Source organism: Bison bison, unplaced genomic scaffold (genome assembly GCF_000754665.1).
Source record: "Bison bison bison isolate TAMUID 2011002044 unplaced genomic scaffold, Bison_UMD1.0 scf7180017864456, whole genome shotgun sequence".
NCBI lineage: Eukaryota > Metazoa > Chordata > Mammalia > Artiodactyla > Bovidae > Bison > Bison bison.
The window spans coordinates 25,423,064-25,442,397 of NW_011495018.1; the positions used below are offsets into that span (position 1 = coordinate 25,423,064).

A 19,334-nucleotide genomic window follows, 5' to 3' on the forward strand; every position below is an offset into this window, starting at 1 on the left:
CAGGTGCTGCAATTCATGGGGTCGCAAAGAGTCGGACATGACTGAGCGACTGAACTGAACTGAACTGAAGATCCTATGCTGTCAGTATCTTTCTTTTTAAATTTTTATTTTATTTTGGCATATAGCCAATTAACAAAGTTATGACAGTTTCAGGTGGACAGCAAAGGGACTCAGCCATACATGTATGTGTATAGCCATTCTCCCTCAAACTCCCTCCCATCCAGGTTGTCACATAACATTGAGCAGAGTTCCCTGTGAAATACAGGGGCACCCTGCTGGTAATCTATTTTAAATACAGCAGTGTGGACATGTGATCTAACTCCCTCACTGTCCCTTCCCCCACCCTTGCCCCCTGCTGTCAGTTTATTTTTTTTTTAATTTAATTAATTTATTTATTTTACTTTACAATATTGTATTTGTTTTGCCATACATTGACTTGAATCCGTCATGAGTGTACATGTGTTCCCCATCCTGAACCACCCCCCCACCTCCCTCCCCACCCCATCCCTCTGGGTCATCCCAGTTTATTTTTGTTGTCGTCATTCAGTGATGCCACAAACCTGTTTTAAGCATCTACTCTGTGTTAAGTTTTCCACGCCTGCTCATGCCCCCTTACACAGTTCTTGATCCAATTTACTTCAGGCAAACAAGGAAGTTTACGTCGTGACTCTTATTTGAACAGCAGAACAAGAGCAGAGATTGAGAAAGAAGGCTCTGGTGTCAGTCTGCCTAGGTCAAACCTCTGTTCCACTCTTTGCTGGCTGTGTGATCTTGGGAAAATGACTTAACTGCTCTGTGCCTCTTCTGTGAAATGGAATTAAGGGCAGGTCTCTCCTAATACAATGTCATAACAATTAAATTCATTAACAATATTCCTAGCTCATACTAGCCTCTCAAGAAATGGTAGCTGATTCTTTATATACAATTGTTTCTCAAAGAACTATAGATTATTCAATACAAGAGAAAATTAGATAAGAGATAAAACTTGTGGAGGAAGGGCGAGGACAAATCTTAAGAGAAAAAATGCTTACATAGAAGAGGTACGTTCAGTCCGCTTCACAGGACTCATCTCAGATATTTCAGAGGAAGTAAGAAAGTCATGGATTCTACACCTTCCCTGCCTGCCCCCACAAACACCTAAGAAGCAATTACACAGCGCCCTGAGATAATAAACACAACGTACTAAGAGCCCTGGGATGATTTCTCCACACTGCAGTCTGGAAGCAGTTGCCACCTGGGGCAGGCAGTAAAACTGCAGGCGTTTATTCTGGAGAACCAGACAGAAGGCCTTGGGTATGGCTCCCTCTCCATTCTAATGGCATTCACTGGAATTACCACCACACAGGATCACAAGGTACGCATGCCTTCCAAAAACATTTTTCATAGAAGAAAGTGGAAGCAATCTAGCCCAGCCTCGAGAGGTTTCCAAGGCTAGAGGGAGAGAGGGTAAGTGTCTAATTTCATGCTCCCATTACACACAAGCTGGATTAGAAGAAAACAAGGGAGGAAGAGGAGAGAATGGAGATTAAAGAATCAGACAATTTTAAAGCCCAAGAAACACAGTGAGAGAAGAACCAATCAATTTCCTTTTTTTTTTTTTTTTACAACAGATGTTTTGCTTGCAGTTCTGAATCTAACAGCAGTTGATGTAGTAAGGATGAAATAGGAGGAGGAAGAAAAGGAAAGAGCTTAAAAGGAAGGGAGGGAGAGAGTCAGGTTGGCAAACAAGAAGCTGATCCCCAAGGCCTCCCCTCTTCCTAGCTTCACCCTGATAGGTTTTACCCGCTGGGAATAACAGGGTGTCCTGCTGCCTTACCCACCCCCCACCTGAAGGCATTTTTCTCCAGGAAGGCAGGGGTAATCAGGCCCATCCTTTAAACATCTTCATCCTATTACTTTCATAATCAGCTTCTGAAGTTCCGTTCAATAGATGTGGGGTCGACCAGACTGACTGCTTGAACAGCTGCTCGGGCCATGGAGCTATTCTCTCTGCCATTGATCACAAAGACAAAAATCAATCCTGGCTAAGGAGAAAGAAGTTAAAAATAAATTGCAGGAATTGATTTCTGTTCAGACCTTCTGACTCCCAGTTTAGGAAGGGGGAAGAATGAGGATGCGTGAATCCGCCTGTCATGAAAACACTTGACATGTCCCAGCCTCAAAAGCAAAACCAGGGAATGTTTTATACACACACACAAGCACACACATACACAATTTTTCTTAATTTATACTTTTACATTATTTTATTTTTGCCTCCTAATGACTATCAGAGATGAGAATCCATCTAAATCGTAAGCTCCCATAAGACTAGGGTCGGTCTTGTGTTCACTATAACATCTCTACAGTGGGGCGCCGTGATTTGTGAGTAGTAGTAACTGCAGAAAAATGTGTTGAGGGACTGATAGAATTAAAAAAAGAATGAAGTCCGCTCCTTGCTATTATTGGCTCTTACAGTTATGCCTATTTCTGCCCAGATTTCTCACATTTGCAATTATTTTTCTTCTTTATTGTTTTGCTTATGTATTATCTCCCTCTCTCCCACTAAATACAAACCTTCCCATGGCAGGAACTTTTGGGTTTTTCTGCTGTTTAATTTTTGATCTGCTGCACTATCTCCATACTGAGCCCTCAGTGAATGGATGTGAAAGGAAAGAGAGAAGGATGATTCAGCAACTCTGTTGAGGAATTAGCTGCATCCCAATTTAAATTTTTTTTTTTTTTTTTCTGACACTGGAGAAATGAGTTGGGAAATACCTCCAAATAGTAGTCCCTTCTCTGTGTCTGAATCAATGGACCGCCTGGTAGAGTAGAGTGAGCAGTCTTGTGGAATTTTACCAAGAGAAGGGAATTTCTGGAGTCATATCATACAGTCCACTGCCTTCCAAACTGGATTCTATGGCATTCTAGAATTCTACAGAGATACTTTAAGAGTGTCTGTAAAAAGGTGTAGAGGAGGCTGGGTGGATAAGAGAGCTGATATAACTCTTCACTCGCTTAGAACAGGATCCATTCCTCCTGCATCTGTTTCACACATTGGAATTCCTTGAACATTGTTGTCTGAAAAGTGGTTCCCACTGTTAAGAACAGCAACAACAAAAAGTCTAAAAGCTCTACTTGGATGCTATCTTACCATTTTGTGATAAGGCAACTGAGTTCCAGGGAGGAAAAATAATGGCCCAAGGTCACAGAGTGAGTTATGGTGAGACCAGACTTAAAGGCAGGAGTACTTGCCACCCCTTCCCCAGCCGCCTACTCCATACCATGGACACTGTCTCCTGCCATGAAACGTTTCTTTTCTTTGGAGCACTGGCTGGTCCTAAGATGGACTCCTCAAATCAATTTCCTTCTTTGGGAACTGGCTTGAGCCTTGCATTCTCTAGGAAATGCCCCTGATCATATCATGCCTCATGGGTCTTTCTCTCTCTGGGAAGGAGCCTTACATACCTTAGCTGCTTTGAGCATCATTCATGGAGACTGTCAGGCCATCCAGTCCTACCACTTCATCTAAACTAACAAAACTGAAGACAGCCACTTTGTCAGTCTTATCCACCATTATACCCCTTTCATTGAGCACAGTCATAGGAGCATCTTAAGTGCTCAGTGAATGACTGTTGAATGAAAATGAATGAATGGATCTACCAAACAACACTCAGTCTCATACAGCCTTGGGTACATAGTAAGCATTCAATCCAATCAAGCTGATTGCTTACCCACTGGCTCCACTACTACAAAACTTCAAGAAGATCTTATTCTGGCTGACCCTGAGGATTTTCAGAATCTGAGTCTTAAAAGCTACTTGCAGAAATCCAAAATGTCTGTTTACCCCATTAGCTAGCAAAGGAGTTAAAACAAAGAGCGATTAAAATTTTTAAACACAGAACCTCTGAAATATATATTCTAGTTAGAATGGTAATGGGGAGAGAACTGGACTTAATAGTCTGCTTCTCAGTCAACAGTCCAACTGCCTTCATTATCAACACTGTTGTTTTTACAACAGTGCAATTATCTTTAATAGAAGGCCCCAGAAAAGGGATCCTCCTAGGAGCTGGGCTTAGCAGAGTGTGTGGCAGAGACCTGCAGGAACTTGAAAGGGCAGGATAACAGGGAGACCTGATCAGGTCATGATTCCACAGTTCTTCTGCACCCTGGAATGGAATACGAGAGACACAGTTTCCTGAAATGTATCATGGAGATTGGATCAAGCATCAGAAAGGCGCAAGGCAAGTGGGGAAGGCTGGAGAAGAGTGGAGCTGGGGTGGCAATGATGATTAACCATGTTGTCACTCACCCCCTTGGCACCCCAGTGATGAGCATTTGAATAATCCTCTAAGTGTATCTGAGGGACAACTCTCAGAGATGCAGCATGATTACCTTGTACTGAATTCCATTAAACCTTTCTTTGGTTAATGATGCAGAAATTTTCTGATCTGAAGCAAAATTGAAACAGATCCTGACAAACAGGCCACTGAACTGGGAGTGGAATGAAGTTTTCTTGCCACTGCTATCTACCAAGACAAGGGCAGCATCTGTCTATTTCACCTTTACAGTCATCCAGAAAAGTTACTGAGAATACCAGCATACTCAGTGCTAATGTGAAGATCTTCAGATTGGAGACACGAATGAGAGGATCCTGGTTTGGTTTTGCCACTCTTTATGAACCCAGGCAGCCCTGAGGTCAGATCCTCCTCACTCTATCATTTATTAAGCTATACAACAAAGAGTGAGACTCTAAAATTTCCTGAAATTCAGTTTCCTCCTTTGCAAAATAAAGATGATGCTAGGTACCATACTGAGATCTTATGAAGATAAAGTAGAATAAAGTAAAATAAAATGCACACATAACCAGGTAAGAACTTGGCACTAAATAAGCATGAGATCCTTTTCCAACAAAGAGAACAGTTCTTCTAATTTTCTGATTGGTGGGTAAAAAATGGTGCGGTGGCTCGGTGGGAAATCATTCTGAAGAACCACTGCTTTGGAAATAGGAACTTGCAAATTTCCAAATAGCAGAAGAGATTTGAAAGTTGTGGGGCTGATCTCATTCCTTTGAACTGAATTTAGAAGTGCTTGTGGCCCTGGACAGTATACCAACCTTCCAGACCAGAACACACAGGTTGCATGCAGCCACGTGAGGCTCCTGGATAGCAAGACACCGACTGCCACTCTCCCTGTAAGATGCACTGCCCAGCAGACACGTCACCACCCTCCCTCTCATGCCCACGCAGATACTGTTAATTAACAAAATCAGTCTTTCCTACAGTATCACGGTAACACAGTTTTCTATGCAGCTATCACCAATTACTCAGAGGTAACACATAAAATGAAAAAAAAAACAAAAACTGATGCCCCTAAACCAGACATATCCCATCCATGTACTACTAAAAAGGCAAATACTTAGGTTTTAATACATAGCTAATCACAGAACAATTCTCTGAGGTTAAGGAAAAACACTCTTTGCTATTTTGGCCTAGCAAGCAACCAGAACTGTATTTAATAACTTCCAAGAAGCCTCAGCAGATCTCCCGGGAAGAAGCAAACTGGATTCACTTATTAGAGACAGGCACAGCAAAGCTTTGAATAGAGTGAAGAGATCGCCATGCCAAAAAGATTGATGGGCATCCTGAAAATAAAGAAACCCTCCCCAGAGCCACTCTGTCTCAGCAGGAGACACTGGGGAATCATCAACATCTGGTTGGTAATTGATGCTCTGCTATAGGAATAGATGGGAGGGAATGATCACAGGGAAGAAGTGAGCAGAGAGAAGGAACCTAGTGCGGGCCCTGAGAAAAGACCACACTTAAAAGGTGGGCAAAGGAAGAGGCACCTGTGTAGGAAAGGGAGAAGAGACTGAAGGGGTACGGGGAAGAGATGGGCTGCACATTATCAAAAAGGCAAATGAGAGAGGCTGCTTCGAGGAGGAAGGAGTCGTCAGATTAAAAAGCTGCAGATGAATCCATCAATGTCATTATTGAGGGGTTTTGTCCGGATTCCATTCCAAACTACCTTTGATGAACTTGGCGAAGGTAATTTCAATGAAGTGGCAGATGCAGAAGTCAGACTCAAGTGGGTTTAAAAAAAAAAGAAAATGAGAAAAAGGCATAATGAATGTAGACGGACCTCAAGAAATCTGGTTGTGAATGAAAGATGGGTCATTTACAGAAAGGAGTACAGAGTTCAAAAAAGCCTTGTTCTGTTTTGTTTTAATTTAAGGATGGTAGATACTTTAAAATATTTAAATGCTGATGGAAAATCAGAAAGAGGAATGAATAAGCTACAGTTAGAGGGAACAGAAGAATCAGCAATAAATCCAGGTCCCTGAACAGTTAGAAGAGATGAGAATGGGTGTTTGGATTGAGACATTTTATACAGGAATGAGGGTGATTCTTTCTATTTGTCTTGTATCATCCACCTGATCTGCAATCCTAGATGGATAGTTCAGTTCAGACGCTCAGTCATGTCCGACTCTTTGTGACCTAGATGCATAGTAGGGATTCAAAGAGAGTCTTTCCAAGTGGTCCTGAGTTGGGTTCCCCCCAAAATTAGAGCCTGATACAAAGGCTTTTGTGGAGATTTTTTAGGTTTTATTTGTTTTTCAGAAAGTTTCCTAGGGAACAGGAGGGGTAGAACTAGAAAGCAGGAGACAAGGAGGGAGAGAAAGCCATGCCAAGGTCATTACTATAAGCCACTGGGGCTGCTCTACTGTGCACTCTACAAAGACTCAGAATGAAGCTCAGAATTGCCCTTCTGATGCAGGAAGAGAGGAGTTCTTATCCACTGGCCCATGACTCTGCTTGGTCAAATCATTACAGAGGACCTTGACACCCTTACAATTCAAGGTAGGCACCGGCATCAGAATGACTAAGGGTTCTCTCATTAGTCTCCTACTTAGGAACAAATCAGCCCTAGGACAAAAAACAAGAGGTCCAAAGAGCAGTTGAGACAAGGTGATATTCTTTGCAGTAGAAGATGGAGAGGCTCTATACAGTCAGCAAAAACAAGACTGGGAGCTGACTGTGACTCAGATCGCCAATTTCTTATTGCAAAACTCAGACTTAAATTGAAGAAAGTAGGGAAAACCACTAGATCATTCAGGTATGACCTAAATCAAATCCCTTAGGATTACACAATGGAAGTGACAAATAGACTCTAGGGATTAGATCTGATAGAGTGCCTGAAGAACTATGGACAGAGGTTTGTGACACTGTACAGGAGATAGGATTGAAATCATCCCCCAAAAGAAGAAATGCAAAAAGGCAACATGGTTGTCTGAGGAGGCCTTGCAAATAGCTGAGAAAAGAAGAGAAGCAAAAGGCAAAGGGGAAAAGATATATCCATCTGAATGCAGAGTTCCAAAGAATAGCAAGCAGAGATAAGAAGGCTTCCTAAGTGATCAATGAAAAGAAATAGAGGAAAACAATACAGTGGGAAAGACTAGAGATCTCTTCAAGAAAATTAGAGATACCAAGGGAACATTTCATGCAAAGATGGGTACAATAAATGACAGAAATGGTATGAACCTAACAGAAGCAGAAGATATTAAGTAGAAGTGGCAAGAATACACAGAACTATTCAAAGAAGATCTTCATGACCCAGATAATCACGATGGTGTGATCACTCACTTAGAGCCAGACATCCTGCAATGTGAAGCCAAGTAGGCCTTAGAAGCATCACTACAAACAAAGCTAGTGGAGGTGATGGAATTCCAGTTGAGCTATTTCAAATCCAAAAAGATGATGCTGTGAAAGTGCTGCACTCAATATGCCAGCAAATTTGGAAAACTCAGCAGTGGCCACAGGACTGGAAAAGGTCAGTTTTCATTCCAATCCCAAAGAAAGGCAATGCCAATGAATGTCCAAACTATTGCACAATTGCATTCATTTACATGCTAGTAAAATAATGCTCAAAATTCTCCAAGCCAGGCTTCAAAAGTACGTGAACCAAGAATTTCCAGATGTTCAAGTTGGATTTAGGAAAGGCATAGGAACCAGAGATCAAATTGCCAACATCCACTGGGTCATAGAAAAAGCAAGAGAGTTCCAGAAAAACATCTATTTTGGCTTCATTGAATACACTAAAGCCTTTGACTTCATTGAATATGCTAAAGCCTTTGATTGAATACTCTAAAGCTTTTGACTGTGAGGATCACAACAAACTGTGGAAAATTCTTGAAGAGATGGGAATACCAGACCATCTTACCTGCCTCCTGAGAAATCTGTATGCAAGTCAAGAAGCAACAGTTAGAACCGGACATGGAACAATGGACTGGCTCCAAATTGGGAAAGGAGTATGTCAAGGCTGTATATTGTCACCTTACTCATTTAACTTACATACAGAGTACATCATGCAAAATGCTGGGCTGGATGAAGTACAAGCTGGATTCAAGATTGCTGGGATAAATATTAATAACCTCAGATATGCAGATGACACCACTGTTATGGCAGAAAGCACAGAGGAACTAAAAAGTCTCTTAATGATAATGAAAGAGGAGAATGAAAAAGCTGGCTTAAAACTCAACATTCAAAAAACTAAGATCATGACATCCAGTCCCATCACTTTGTGGCAAATAGAGAGGAAACAATGGAAATAGTGACAGACTTTACTTTCTTATGCTCCAAAATCACTGCAGATGGTGACTGCAGCCATGAAATTAAAAGATGCTTACTCCTTGGAAGAAAAGCTATGACCAACCCAGACAGCATATTTAAAAGCAGAGGCATTGCTTTGTTGACAAAGTTCCATCTAGTTAAAGCTATGACTTTTCCAACAGGCATATATGGATGTGAGAGTTGGACTATAAAGAAAGCTGAGCACCAAAGAATTGATGCTTTTGAACTGTGGTGTTGAAGAAAATTCTTGAGAGTCCCTTGGACTGCAAGGATATCAAATCAGTTCATTGGGAGGACTGATGCTGAAGCTGAAGCTCCAATACTTTGGCCACTTGATGTAAAGAACTGACTCATTGGAAAAGACCCTGATGCTAGCAAATATTGAAGGCGGGAGAAGGGGACAACAGAGGATGAGATGGTTGGATGGCATCACCAACTCAATGGACATGAGTTCGAATAAGCTCTGGGAGTTGGCGATGGACAGGGAGGACTGGCATGCTGCAGTCCAAAGGGTTGGACATGACTGAGCAACTGAACCATGTCTTTATTGGATTTCTTTTGAAGATCATCTCTGAAACTCTTTCCTTTTTCTTTAAACTCCTGTGTTGTAAATGTATCCCTAATGAAGAAATTGCTATTTATCTAACATTCAAAATCTCTCCCATTAAGACAAAATTAACATCATTTAAAGTATTGCCAAATAGTTTCTCTTTGAATGATTACACTCTATTAATTTCTGCCTCAGGGCTTTTTTTTTTTTCTTTCAGAAAGATAAAAATTTATTAGGGATATAGTAGCCACATCATAGAGGCTTTTCTACCACTCATGTGGGTGTATAAAGCAGGGTCTTAAACAAAGTATCAAAACCCAAGCAATCTGGGGACCAAGATGCTACAATAAGGTACTCAAGTATCTTGAAAGACAATTAAGTCCCAGAATATCTACAGTTATCTATACACAAAAGTTGGTTTCTTTGATAAGAGTATGGAAGGTTTGTGGGACGAGTTTATCATGCACACATGTCCATATATGAGTTGAAACCATGAATAATTAAAGGATGAATTTGAGGAAAAGGTTAGTAATCTTTTATATGCTAGGCTTATAAAAACGCTTCATTGAGGAGGTGCATACACAAAATATAGTGACGCTGATTTTTGTATGTAGATTAGTCTCTTGAACCTTGCATTTTACAGGGCTTGTTTTCAAAGGATTTCAAAGCCATTATTATCTTGCTTGATCCTCACAACAACCTCACAATTTAGGCAGAACAACTAGCATGATTCCATTCTACAAAGATCAGGAAATTAAAGCTATGATCATCCAAGTGATTTGCCCAATGTTCGTTCTCTGACTGGTAAGTGGCAGATTCCTGATTACAACCTAGGTCTTTGAGTTCAGGATTCATTTCCCCACATCAGACCACCAGCTTTCAAATCATTAAGTACTTGAGAGGAGGGACAACAACTTCTGTCTCTTACATGCTCCGTTATTTTTATTTCTAGTGGCTCAACAAACATCTGTGATTTGGCTACTTGTACTTGTTAATTGCTAATACTTCTGGATTATCTCAAATAATACACGAGAATAATACAATGGTGCTCTTTTTCTATATTTATACACAGAACTCTTAAAAACTAACAGCAACTTATATCCAAACTACCTGCTGGCTTCATTGTACTATTGGGATTATATGAGAACCACCCGTATGTATGGCATTGCTCCACTCTCAGATTCTCTTGCTATAGAGGGGTCTTCTCTACACAATGTCACCAGCAGATGAAAGTGGCATTAAGTAGCAGAAAGATCTACACTAAATTACTGGTTTCCTTGTGGATATGGAGAAGGACCTGGCAGGCTGGGGTGGCCTTCCTTCCTTTGAATTTTTGGCTTTGTCCACCCCTATAGAGTACTTTATTTGTATCTTAATTATGGATTTTTTTATCTTATACTTTAGACATTTGAAGATAGGTCAATATCATACATTCTTTTTTTAAATTCAGTTGCATGTAAAATTAAAGCATTCAATGAGTGGCTGAATTCATATTACATTCAGGGCTACCTCCTGTGCCAGAAGAGAGGAAAGGACCAGGCTTCATATAGCTTAGTTAAGAAACATACAAATCTCTTGGGATGACTTATTAGGGTGTGGCTCCTGTTTCTTTAACACACTCCCTAAGAGCCAGGGTATGAATCATATCAATGAAAGGATTTTACTGCTAACCACTGCTGAGTTTTCTCGAAGATAAACTCCAGAAAATCTATTCCATAAGGAGAAAAGACAGGATTTCCAAGCATCTTGGCTCAGAACACAGAAACCAACTTATCTCTCTCTATCCCGCCCCGACAGAGGAAAACTGATTTCTCTTTTATCCATGCGGAACTAAGGCATTTCAGGCCGACACTTTCCCATTAAAACAAGGGCTCTTCTGGGAAGGATTAACTCCTTTTGATTTCAGTACAAAGCCCTAGGCCCTGGGCCCCCTGCACAGAAAAGGTGCTGACCGATGAACACGTTTCACAGCTTCCTGTGCATCTCCAGCTCAGCTTCCCCAACAGCAGGAGATCACACAGCAGGTTCCCTAAGCAAAACCATCAAGATGGCTACCTTTACCTCTTTGTCGATGAAACAGTAAAAGATGAGGCAGAATGTTTGGGGTCTCTCGAAACTGTAGGAGATGAGTGAGTAAGTACATGGACCCTTCTCCATACAAAATACAGGATCAATGCTAAAAATGTGTCTACAAAAAGGCATGGAAAGTTTGCCTGTAGAGGGGCATATGAGAGAGGGTGAATATTTTATGCAAAATTAATATTATGAGAAGTACATTATGAAGAGGTAAGCTAGGTTTTGGGTTATTCAACCCACTCTCTCAAATGTCTGTACATTTGTATATAATGTATATAATGATTCACTTGTGGGTAAATAATTATGCCTCAAAAACACGCACCTCATTTATGAATATGAAGAGACAGATGCAGACCTGGATATTACCTGAATTCCTAGTGCTTCAGTTGTCCTCACACAAAAAACACCTGACCTGGATCTACACAGTCAGCAGCTACAAAAACATCAGTGGATTTCAAACATTTCTAAGTGGCAGATTCCTTTTGCCAAATAAATGTACTAAGAACCATGATACACAGAGCAAACAAAAGCAGAAATACACTTTTAAGGAGGGACTAAGAGTCCTGGAATCCCACCCTCCCAGACAACCTCTTCCATTTTTGTTTGCATCAAGAGAAGTTTTCTAAGAGCCAATGTACAAACTACCAAGAAACACCTGGGCACATAAAGGTATGAAAGACTGAAGGGGTAGACTTGTCTCCTTTTCATCAAGGCTTTGTTTGCTTTCCCCCTTTGGAGTTCTACCTCTGGTGGCACAAAACAAAATGTAAGATATCAATACTTTAAAAAGCTAGCAAATTTAAGTGGTAAGTCCCTTAGAATTGTGAAAAACCAAAGCCACTTAACACCCATACTGCTGTTATTTAGCTCCTCAGGTCATCGGCAGAGAAGTAAATAATCTGCCTTTACAAATCTCCCCTTTGGAAGTCCAATATGGAAGGAGGACAGACCCCGTCAGTGGCAGCATAATCCTCAGTGTCCAGCTCTGCCTTAGGAAGACTCCACGGGGATGGCACCCGTGAGCGCTGGGCTGGACCCAAGCCTGGGTGAGCTACAGCTGTTTCTCCCAAGACTGTTCTTTGGCAGACTTCTAGCTACTGTGGGAAGAATACAACCTATCCCAAACCCATGATAGTTTGATCAGATACAAATCTGTGGGTTCAAACTTTGGAGGCTGCTGGTGGTCTCTGAGGGTTTGCTGCTCTGACAAAAACGTCTTCTGTAGCAGCTTTATCTCAACAAACAGAATGAGAAATCTTTGCTCTTTCCTTGCCTCAGAGGTTGATATTCATTCACTAAAGTGCAAATCTTACCTTTTCCACAAAGCCCTTCCTATCTATTCAACTATCAAGCAAAAATGTAAAAAAAAAAAAAAAACTGAATAAATAGAAGAGAGGTGCCAAGTCATCAAAAATGACCAGTGGTGAGGAAACAATATCATAGAGCTTAATTGGAAGCTGCTCAAACAGACACAAAAATTAGTTTTGAAGTTTTTAGCAGCTGTGAAGAGGGAAAAACAAAACTACCAGTGTCTAATGAGAGGAAACAGAAAAGGTTTGCCTCTCCAGGACAGTTTTCTAATTTATTTTCCAGCCACTTCATTTCCTCCCGCAATTACAACTGTCCTTAGACAGAGGTCCTGATACACTGTGGTCTCTCACTTCCTTCATTTTACCCCTGCCTCCCCTGCCTGCAATGCCCTTTGTCCTTCACCTGTCTAACTGATACTTACAGCCCAGCTGCCAGGAAGCTTGCACTGACCCAGGGCAGGGTGAAGAGCTCTTCCTCACTCTGAGAGCAACATGTGCTTCCCACAAATACATCTCTTATCACACTCGATTATATTTGTTTCATTGTCTGTTTTCCCCACTGGGCTGAATGTATTTTCATACATTTAAATGAATGAATATAAAAAAGACACTGAATAACATAATGGATAATTCCTGGACAGCAGTTCTATAAAGATACAGAGACATTCTACAAATGGTCATTTCTTATGCAGTGAGCAATTGCCAATTACCCTAAGTTGTCTTCTATTGTTAGTCAGAGAAACAAGACTTCCTTGCTTTTTAAAAAGATAACTAACTACACTCCCTAGGAATGAGGATGGTGTCTTATCTTCTCAGTTCAGTTCAGTTCAGTTTAACAAACATTTATTAAGCACCAGTCACTATGCCAAGTGCAGAAAAAACACTGATGAATAAGACATAGTCTCATTCCTCTTAAAGTTTACAGAACTTGTTGCAGGAGGCTTAATGCACATAGATAAGTAATCAGCATAGGATCTGACTGAGGGTGTCAGGGAAGATACCTATAGGAGGCATTGCTCAAGTTGAATCCTAAAGATTGAGTTTGTCTGATAAAGGAACATTCCAAGCTGGGGAAAACAAAACAAGAAAAGCATATTAGGCAAGAAATGACATAGTGCAAAAATGACATGGTGCATGAATAGAGACTAAAATACTTTATTTTTATTGAAGTGTAAAATATGAAAAAGAAAGTACATGGGGGACAGTGTTGGGAAAGGAATTCACACCTGATTCATTCCTGATGCAGTAGGCAGGATCCAGATCATAGAAGACCTTACAGGCAATGTTAAGGAAATTGGATTTTAACCTATAGGTGATGAGAAGCCACTGAAGGCAAGGACATTGATTTTTATTTTAAATAAATTACTTTGGAAGTAGTGTTGTGAACTGATTGGAGGTGTGCTGATCTGGGAGTAAGAAAATCATTTACTGCAACCTTTCAGAAAATATAAAAGGGTTTATAAATGGTTTTTAATAGCCAAGTAATAAAGATGCTTCCCCCTATTCTTTCATAAATCATCCTGGAGCAACAAGGAAAACATGCAAAAAGAAAAACACAAATTCTATACTTAAGGAAAATATAACCCTGAAACACTATACGTGGAAATGAAGCCAAAGGCTGTGAAGGACAAACAGGGTACAGGCAGGCACCAGAGCAAAAATGCCTGCAGCTACAGTCTTAGATCAAGCTAGAGAGAGAGTTCTCTAAAGATATTTTCAAAGGAGCAAAACTAACAACCTATTACTTGGAACAAAGGAATTGTAGCCCAGGAACTGGCAGTGGAAACGTTCCTGGAACTGGTTGGTGACAAGGAGAAGCTGGAGAGGTATGGCTGGATAGAGAAACACTCAGGTGGTTTTACCTTATAAGAAAAACCCACTAAAAGACTAACACTATTTAGTTTTATGGGCTTCCTTGATGGCTCAGTTGGTAAAGAATCCACTTGCAGTGTGGGTAGACCTGGGTTTGATCCCTGGGTTGGGAAGATCCCCTGGAGAAGGGAACGGCTACCCACTCCAGTATTCTGCCTGGAGAATTCTATGGACTGTATAGTCCATGGGGAATAATTTAGTTTTATACAAACTCACTGAGAACCAAAGGGGACTCTTATTAAGCTGAAAAAGAACCTTGATCAGAGCCCTGATCCCCAAGATGAACCTCTTCAAATAGTTCAACTGCAAGAGCTCATATCATTTAAAAAATAGATAACAATAAAAAACATAGAGATGGAAGAATACATGGGTTATAAAACAACAAAATTAAAGAAGAGAGGAAAAAGAAAAACAGAGCAGATATAGAAAAAAAATGTGTGATCACACTGGTTAACTTTAATGATTCAAAATAACTCACATGATGAGATCACCATTATAAGAGAAGAGGTCAAAGCCTAAATACAAGAGCTCAGGGGAGATATGTTGAGACAACAAAAATAGATAAAATATAAGCTGGCAAAGCACATGAAAAAAACTTAAAAACAACAACAGCAAAACAGGGAAAGAGAAGCCTGTGTGTGCTAGTCACTCAGTTGTGTCTGACTCTTCGACCCCATGGACTGTAGCCCTCCTGGCTCTTCTTCCATGGAATTCTTCAGGCAAGAATACTGGAATGGGGGAGTTTCCTCCAGGGGATTTTCCCAAACCAGGGATCAAACCCAGGTTTCCTGCATTGCAGGCAGATTCTTTACCATCTGAGCCACCAGGGAAGCCTGGACATGGCTAAATACTCATTCAAGGATAGTATGAATAAAACTGTTTCTATAAATCTCATTTTGCTCACACTGGAAGAAAAAAAATCTATGTCTCCCCTTTGCTTTTCTTGTCCATTGTACACATTCTAGGTGTCTAGAAGAAAGAGAGCCAAAACACAGAAACTTTTGAGTAATTAAAAAGGAAGGAGAAATTGAGCCAATTAAATGAGACATATTCCAGCAGAAAGAATCAGCATAATATTACCAACCATAAAACATACACCAATAAAATAAAATAGTATGCAAATATATATATGCTAAGTCGCTTCAGTCATGTCCGACTCTGTGTGACCCCATAGACAGCAGCCCACTAGGCTCCTGTGTCCCTGGGATTCTCCAGGCAAGAATACTGGAGTGGGTTGCCGTTTCCTTCTCCAAGGCATGAAAGTGAAAAGTGATATGGTCTTTACATATCAAGGGTGAAAAATACATAAAGATGCATAGAAAGCAAAAATGTGAGACTAGCCACAGACAGTAACATTCCATAAGTTAACAAAACAAAGTTCTCATGGAAAGTAAATAACACATAAGTTTTATACTTAAAAGATAATATTAAAGCATAAAAGGGATAAACAATCATATGTTTGGCATTCAAGAATTCATCTTTATTGAAGACTTTACTAAATGACAAATTTCAGACAACCAAGAGATAAATGGGAAACTCTAGTAAAAGGACTGATGGTGAGCACTGAATTCATTTACCTATAAAATTAAAATAAAAATAAATGCAGGAATTCTGGTTTGAGCAGAATATAAATGTTCCAAATGATTTAATTAGCAAACTGAGGTTGTATAGAAGGGAGATAGAAGGCGATCATAAACACACATACTATTTTTTCTACCTGTTTTCAACAGTGCTTAATAAAATATTTAAACTAATAGAAAATTGCATTTCAAGATAGGAAAGCAAACACTAAAAGATAATATAACCAATCAAAACTGGGTGGTAGAGGAATTAAAGAGAAAGCGGAAGAAAGGCATGGCAATGCACTAACTTTTAAATTGCTCACAGGAGGAAATCAATAGATTATACAAAATAGAAGATATGCTATACTCTATAACATCATATTCATAAATCTTAGAACAAATATTCAAAATCCTCAAAGAAATACATATGCAGGGAAGCAAAGAAAACAGATTATATAATTTTTTTTAAATAAACAATTATAACTAAAAACTAAGCATACACTGTCAGAACTAAGATATATCTCTCACATTGATCAAAATCAACCCTCAAACCCACCTATGAGGAGGAAAGGACTCTGATTAAGTATTGATGGGCAACCTACTTACATCTGTACGTGCAGTATGTATTATTGTTTACCTGCAACTCATTGATTTTATTTCATCTTACCTGATTGATAGTTGGAAATAACAGCATTTAATCTGTGTTTACTTCATTATTAATGAAATTCAATGTTTTGCTCAAGAGCACTGGTCTTTTGTATTATTTGTATTAGGGAAGTAGAATAGGGAAAAGGAGTCCAAAATGGCAGTGGCTAGAAGACAAGGAAGGTCAAAGGAAGGTCCGAGGACCAGAGTGAAGACTTCAGGCAGAACAAACAGCAGTTCTGGCTAAGCCCAATTTGCATAGGGCAGGCCCAGGCGGAGGAAAAACATATAAAAGGAGGAGCCAAAGCGCTTTCTCACGGACTCTCTCTCCCGTGTGCGCGCGCTCTTTTCTTTCTCTCTCTCTGTCTCCTGCTATCTTCTAAATGAAATGGAGCTGTAACAATGATTTGCCTAAGAGCTGCAGCACGGTTTGTCCAAGACCCAAGAGCTGTGACGCGCCGAGGGCTTTAATGTCCGTTGCTCCAAATCTTTGTTGTGACGAGACAAAGAACCGAGGAACATATACTCGCATGACATTTGGAGCATTGTGATTTTACTGTTTCCCATTTCTTTCTTTTTATTCAGTAATAATAATAAATCCTTAAAAACCCTTCAAGACTCTGTGGAATCTACCAGCCTATGCCTTTCTGATGTCATCTCTAAACTTTCCAAGTCTCATTTGCCACTTTCCTTATCTCCCTGAGCTCTATATATTGGAGTACCCAGTGGCCCAGTCTTTAGATCTCTTCTCTTCTCTATCAACACTTACTCCTTTGGTGACTTTAATGTTGTGGTTCAAAAGTATCAATGCACTGACACCCTCCCAATTTATATCCCCAGCCCCTACCTTTCCACCATTCCTGCTTCTAAACTCAGCCTCAAATTTCTACCTGCCTACCCCACATCTGCATCAGGGGCTCAAGAAAACACAGAGCACAAGAGACCTGGCTCCTCCTCCCCCTTTGACTGCAGACTCTGGCCATTCTCTCCCTGATCACCAACCAAAGAGGTCTCCCCAGGTCATCCTAAATAGAAGTATCTACAGACCCCCAAAATTCATGGCCCCTCATTTATTTTGACCCATAGCACTGCCATTATCTGATATATTCTATAACTAAATTAATAGATGGTATAGAAGATAGATAAAGAGAAAGCAACATTTATATAACATTGTTTTGGTGGTTTATAGATTTGATTGACAAATGTCATCCTCTTAGCAACCCATGAAGTAGATAATACAATTTTCCTCTTTTTATAGATGAGGTAAAGATCATTCAGCTGTTTGGCAAGGGGCTGCTGTCTATGGGGTCGCACAGAGTCGGACACGACTGAAGTGACTTAGCAGCAGCAGCAGAATAAATGCTGGCTGTCAGGCTCTAAACTACAGGTCATTAGCCACTACCCTTCATGGCCTTTCATATCAGTGTGTGTGTGTGTGTGTACATATATATATATATATATATACACACACACACATCATCTACATATTTTTACTGTCTCCCATTAGCATGTAAAACAGGAACTCTATTGTGTTTAATATCTTACCCCAGCACTTAAAACAGGGGGTTTGCAATGTAGTACAGAATCAATAAATTTTATTGAATAATGGAACTCATATCTCTTTCAAAAGAAATTTTAATACTGATCAAAGAGAAAAAAATTCTATTGGTTTCCAGAACAATAATATTTTTTTAAAAAAGAGTATTTCAGAACATTTAGAAAACAAATATAGATATTGGCCTGCAGTTACAGAAAACTTTATGCAATACAAGGAAATGAAACCCAAAAAACTGAACATTTTAAGTTCTAAGTCATATTTCCCAGAAACAATTCTGCCATGTTCATCATTTTATGCAGTATTAGCATTAAGAAAAGGGCAAAAAGATTGTAAATTCATAAATCATCCCTGTGCTTTTACCTTAAAAAAGTAAACACTGAGAAAACAATAATAAAGCCTTAAACTGGGGACCATAACAATGGGAATAGAATGAAAGGAAACACCTGAGAAATGACTAACAGTGACATCAGCAGAGGCTGTGGGTTCATTTAATTTTAACTGATGACATCCAGGTTTCTACCTTGAATGATCTGGCAGAGTAACTCAACTCAACCACCAACTACCCTATCCTGAGGGTAGTTGAAATTCAAAGGGGACATGGCAATTATATTTTACCTATGTAATAGCTACACTGAGACGGCTGTTAGATATGTAGGTCTGCTGTACATGATACACGTCATAGCACATTCACTTAAGAGTTATCAGAACATGGAGAAGGCGGGCGGGGTGGAAGGGGTGGGTGCTGGTGGAGCTGGTGGTGGTTAAGAAGGTCAAAGCAGAAAGCTAGGGAACACCAAGTGTAGTGCCTACTGCTGTGTATTGTGGATTGTATGTATTCAATAAATGTCTATGAATAAGAAAACTATAGTATCAATGACCTGCCAAAATTTAGAAAAAAAATTCCTAAAATTCTGGCTTTTAATTAAGCTGAGAAACCAGTGAGTATGTAAACACAAAAATCTCTCTTTTACTCCCTCTTTCAAGTTTGTTTTTGAATGGCTGGCTACTTTTGCTGTGTCATGCATGCATGTGTGCTAAGTCACTTCGGTCGTGTCTGACTCTTTGCGACACTGTGGACCATAGCCCACCAGGCTTCTCTGTCCGTGGAATTCTTCAGGCAAGAATACTGGAGTGGGTTGCCATGGCCTCCTCCAG

At 40.0% G+C, this 19,334-nt stretch overlaps 1 protein-coding gene across 1 annotated transcript in view; it reads right to left on the reverse strand.

Annotated features, from left to right (window-relative positions):
• Positions 1-19,334, reverse strand: part of SORCS3 (sortilin-related VPS10 domain containing receptor 3) — a 640,372-nt gene that overhangs the window by 141,268 nt on the left and 479,770 nt on the right. The gene's annotated exons all lie outside the window — the stretch shown is intronic.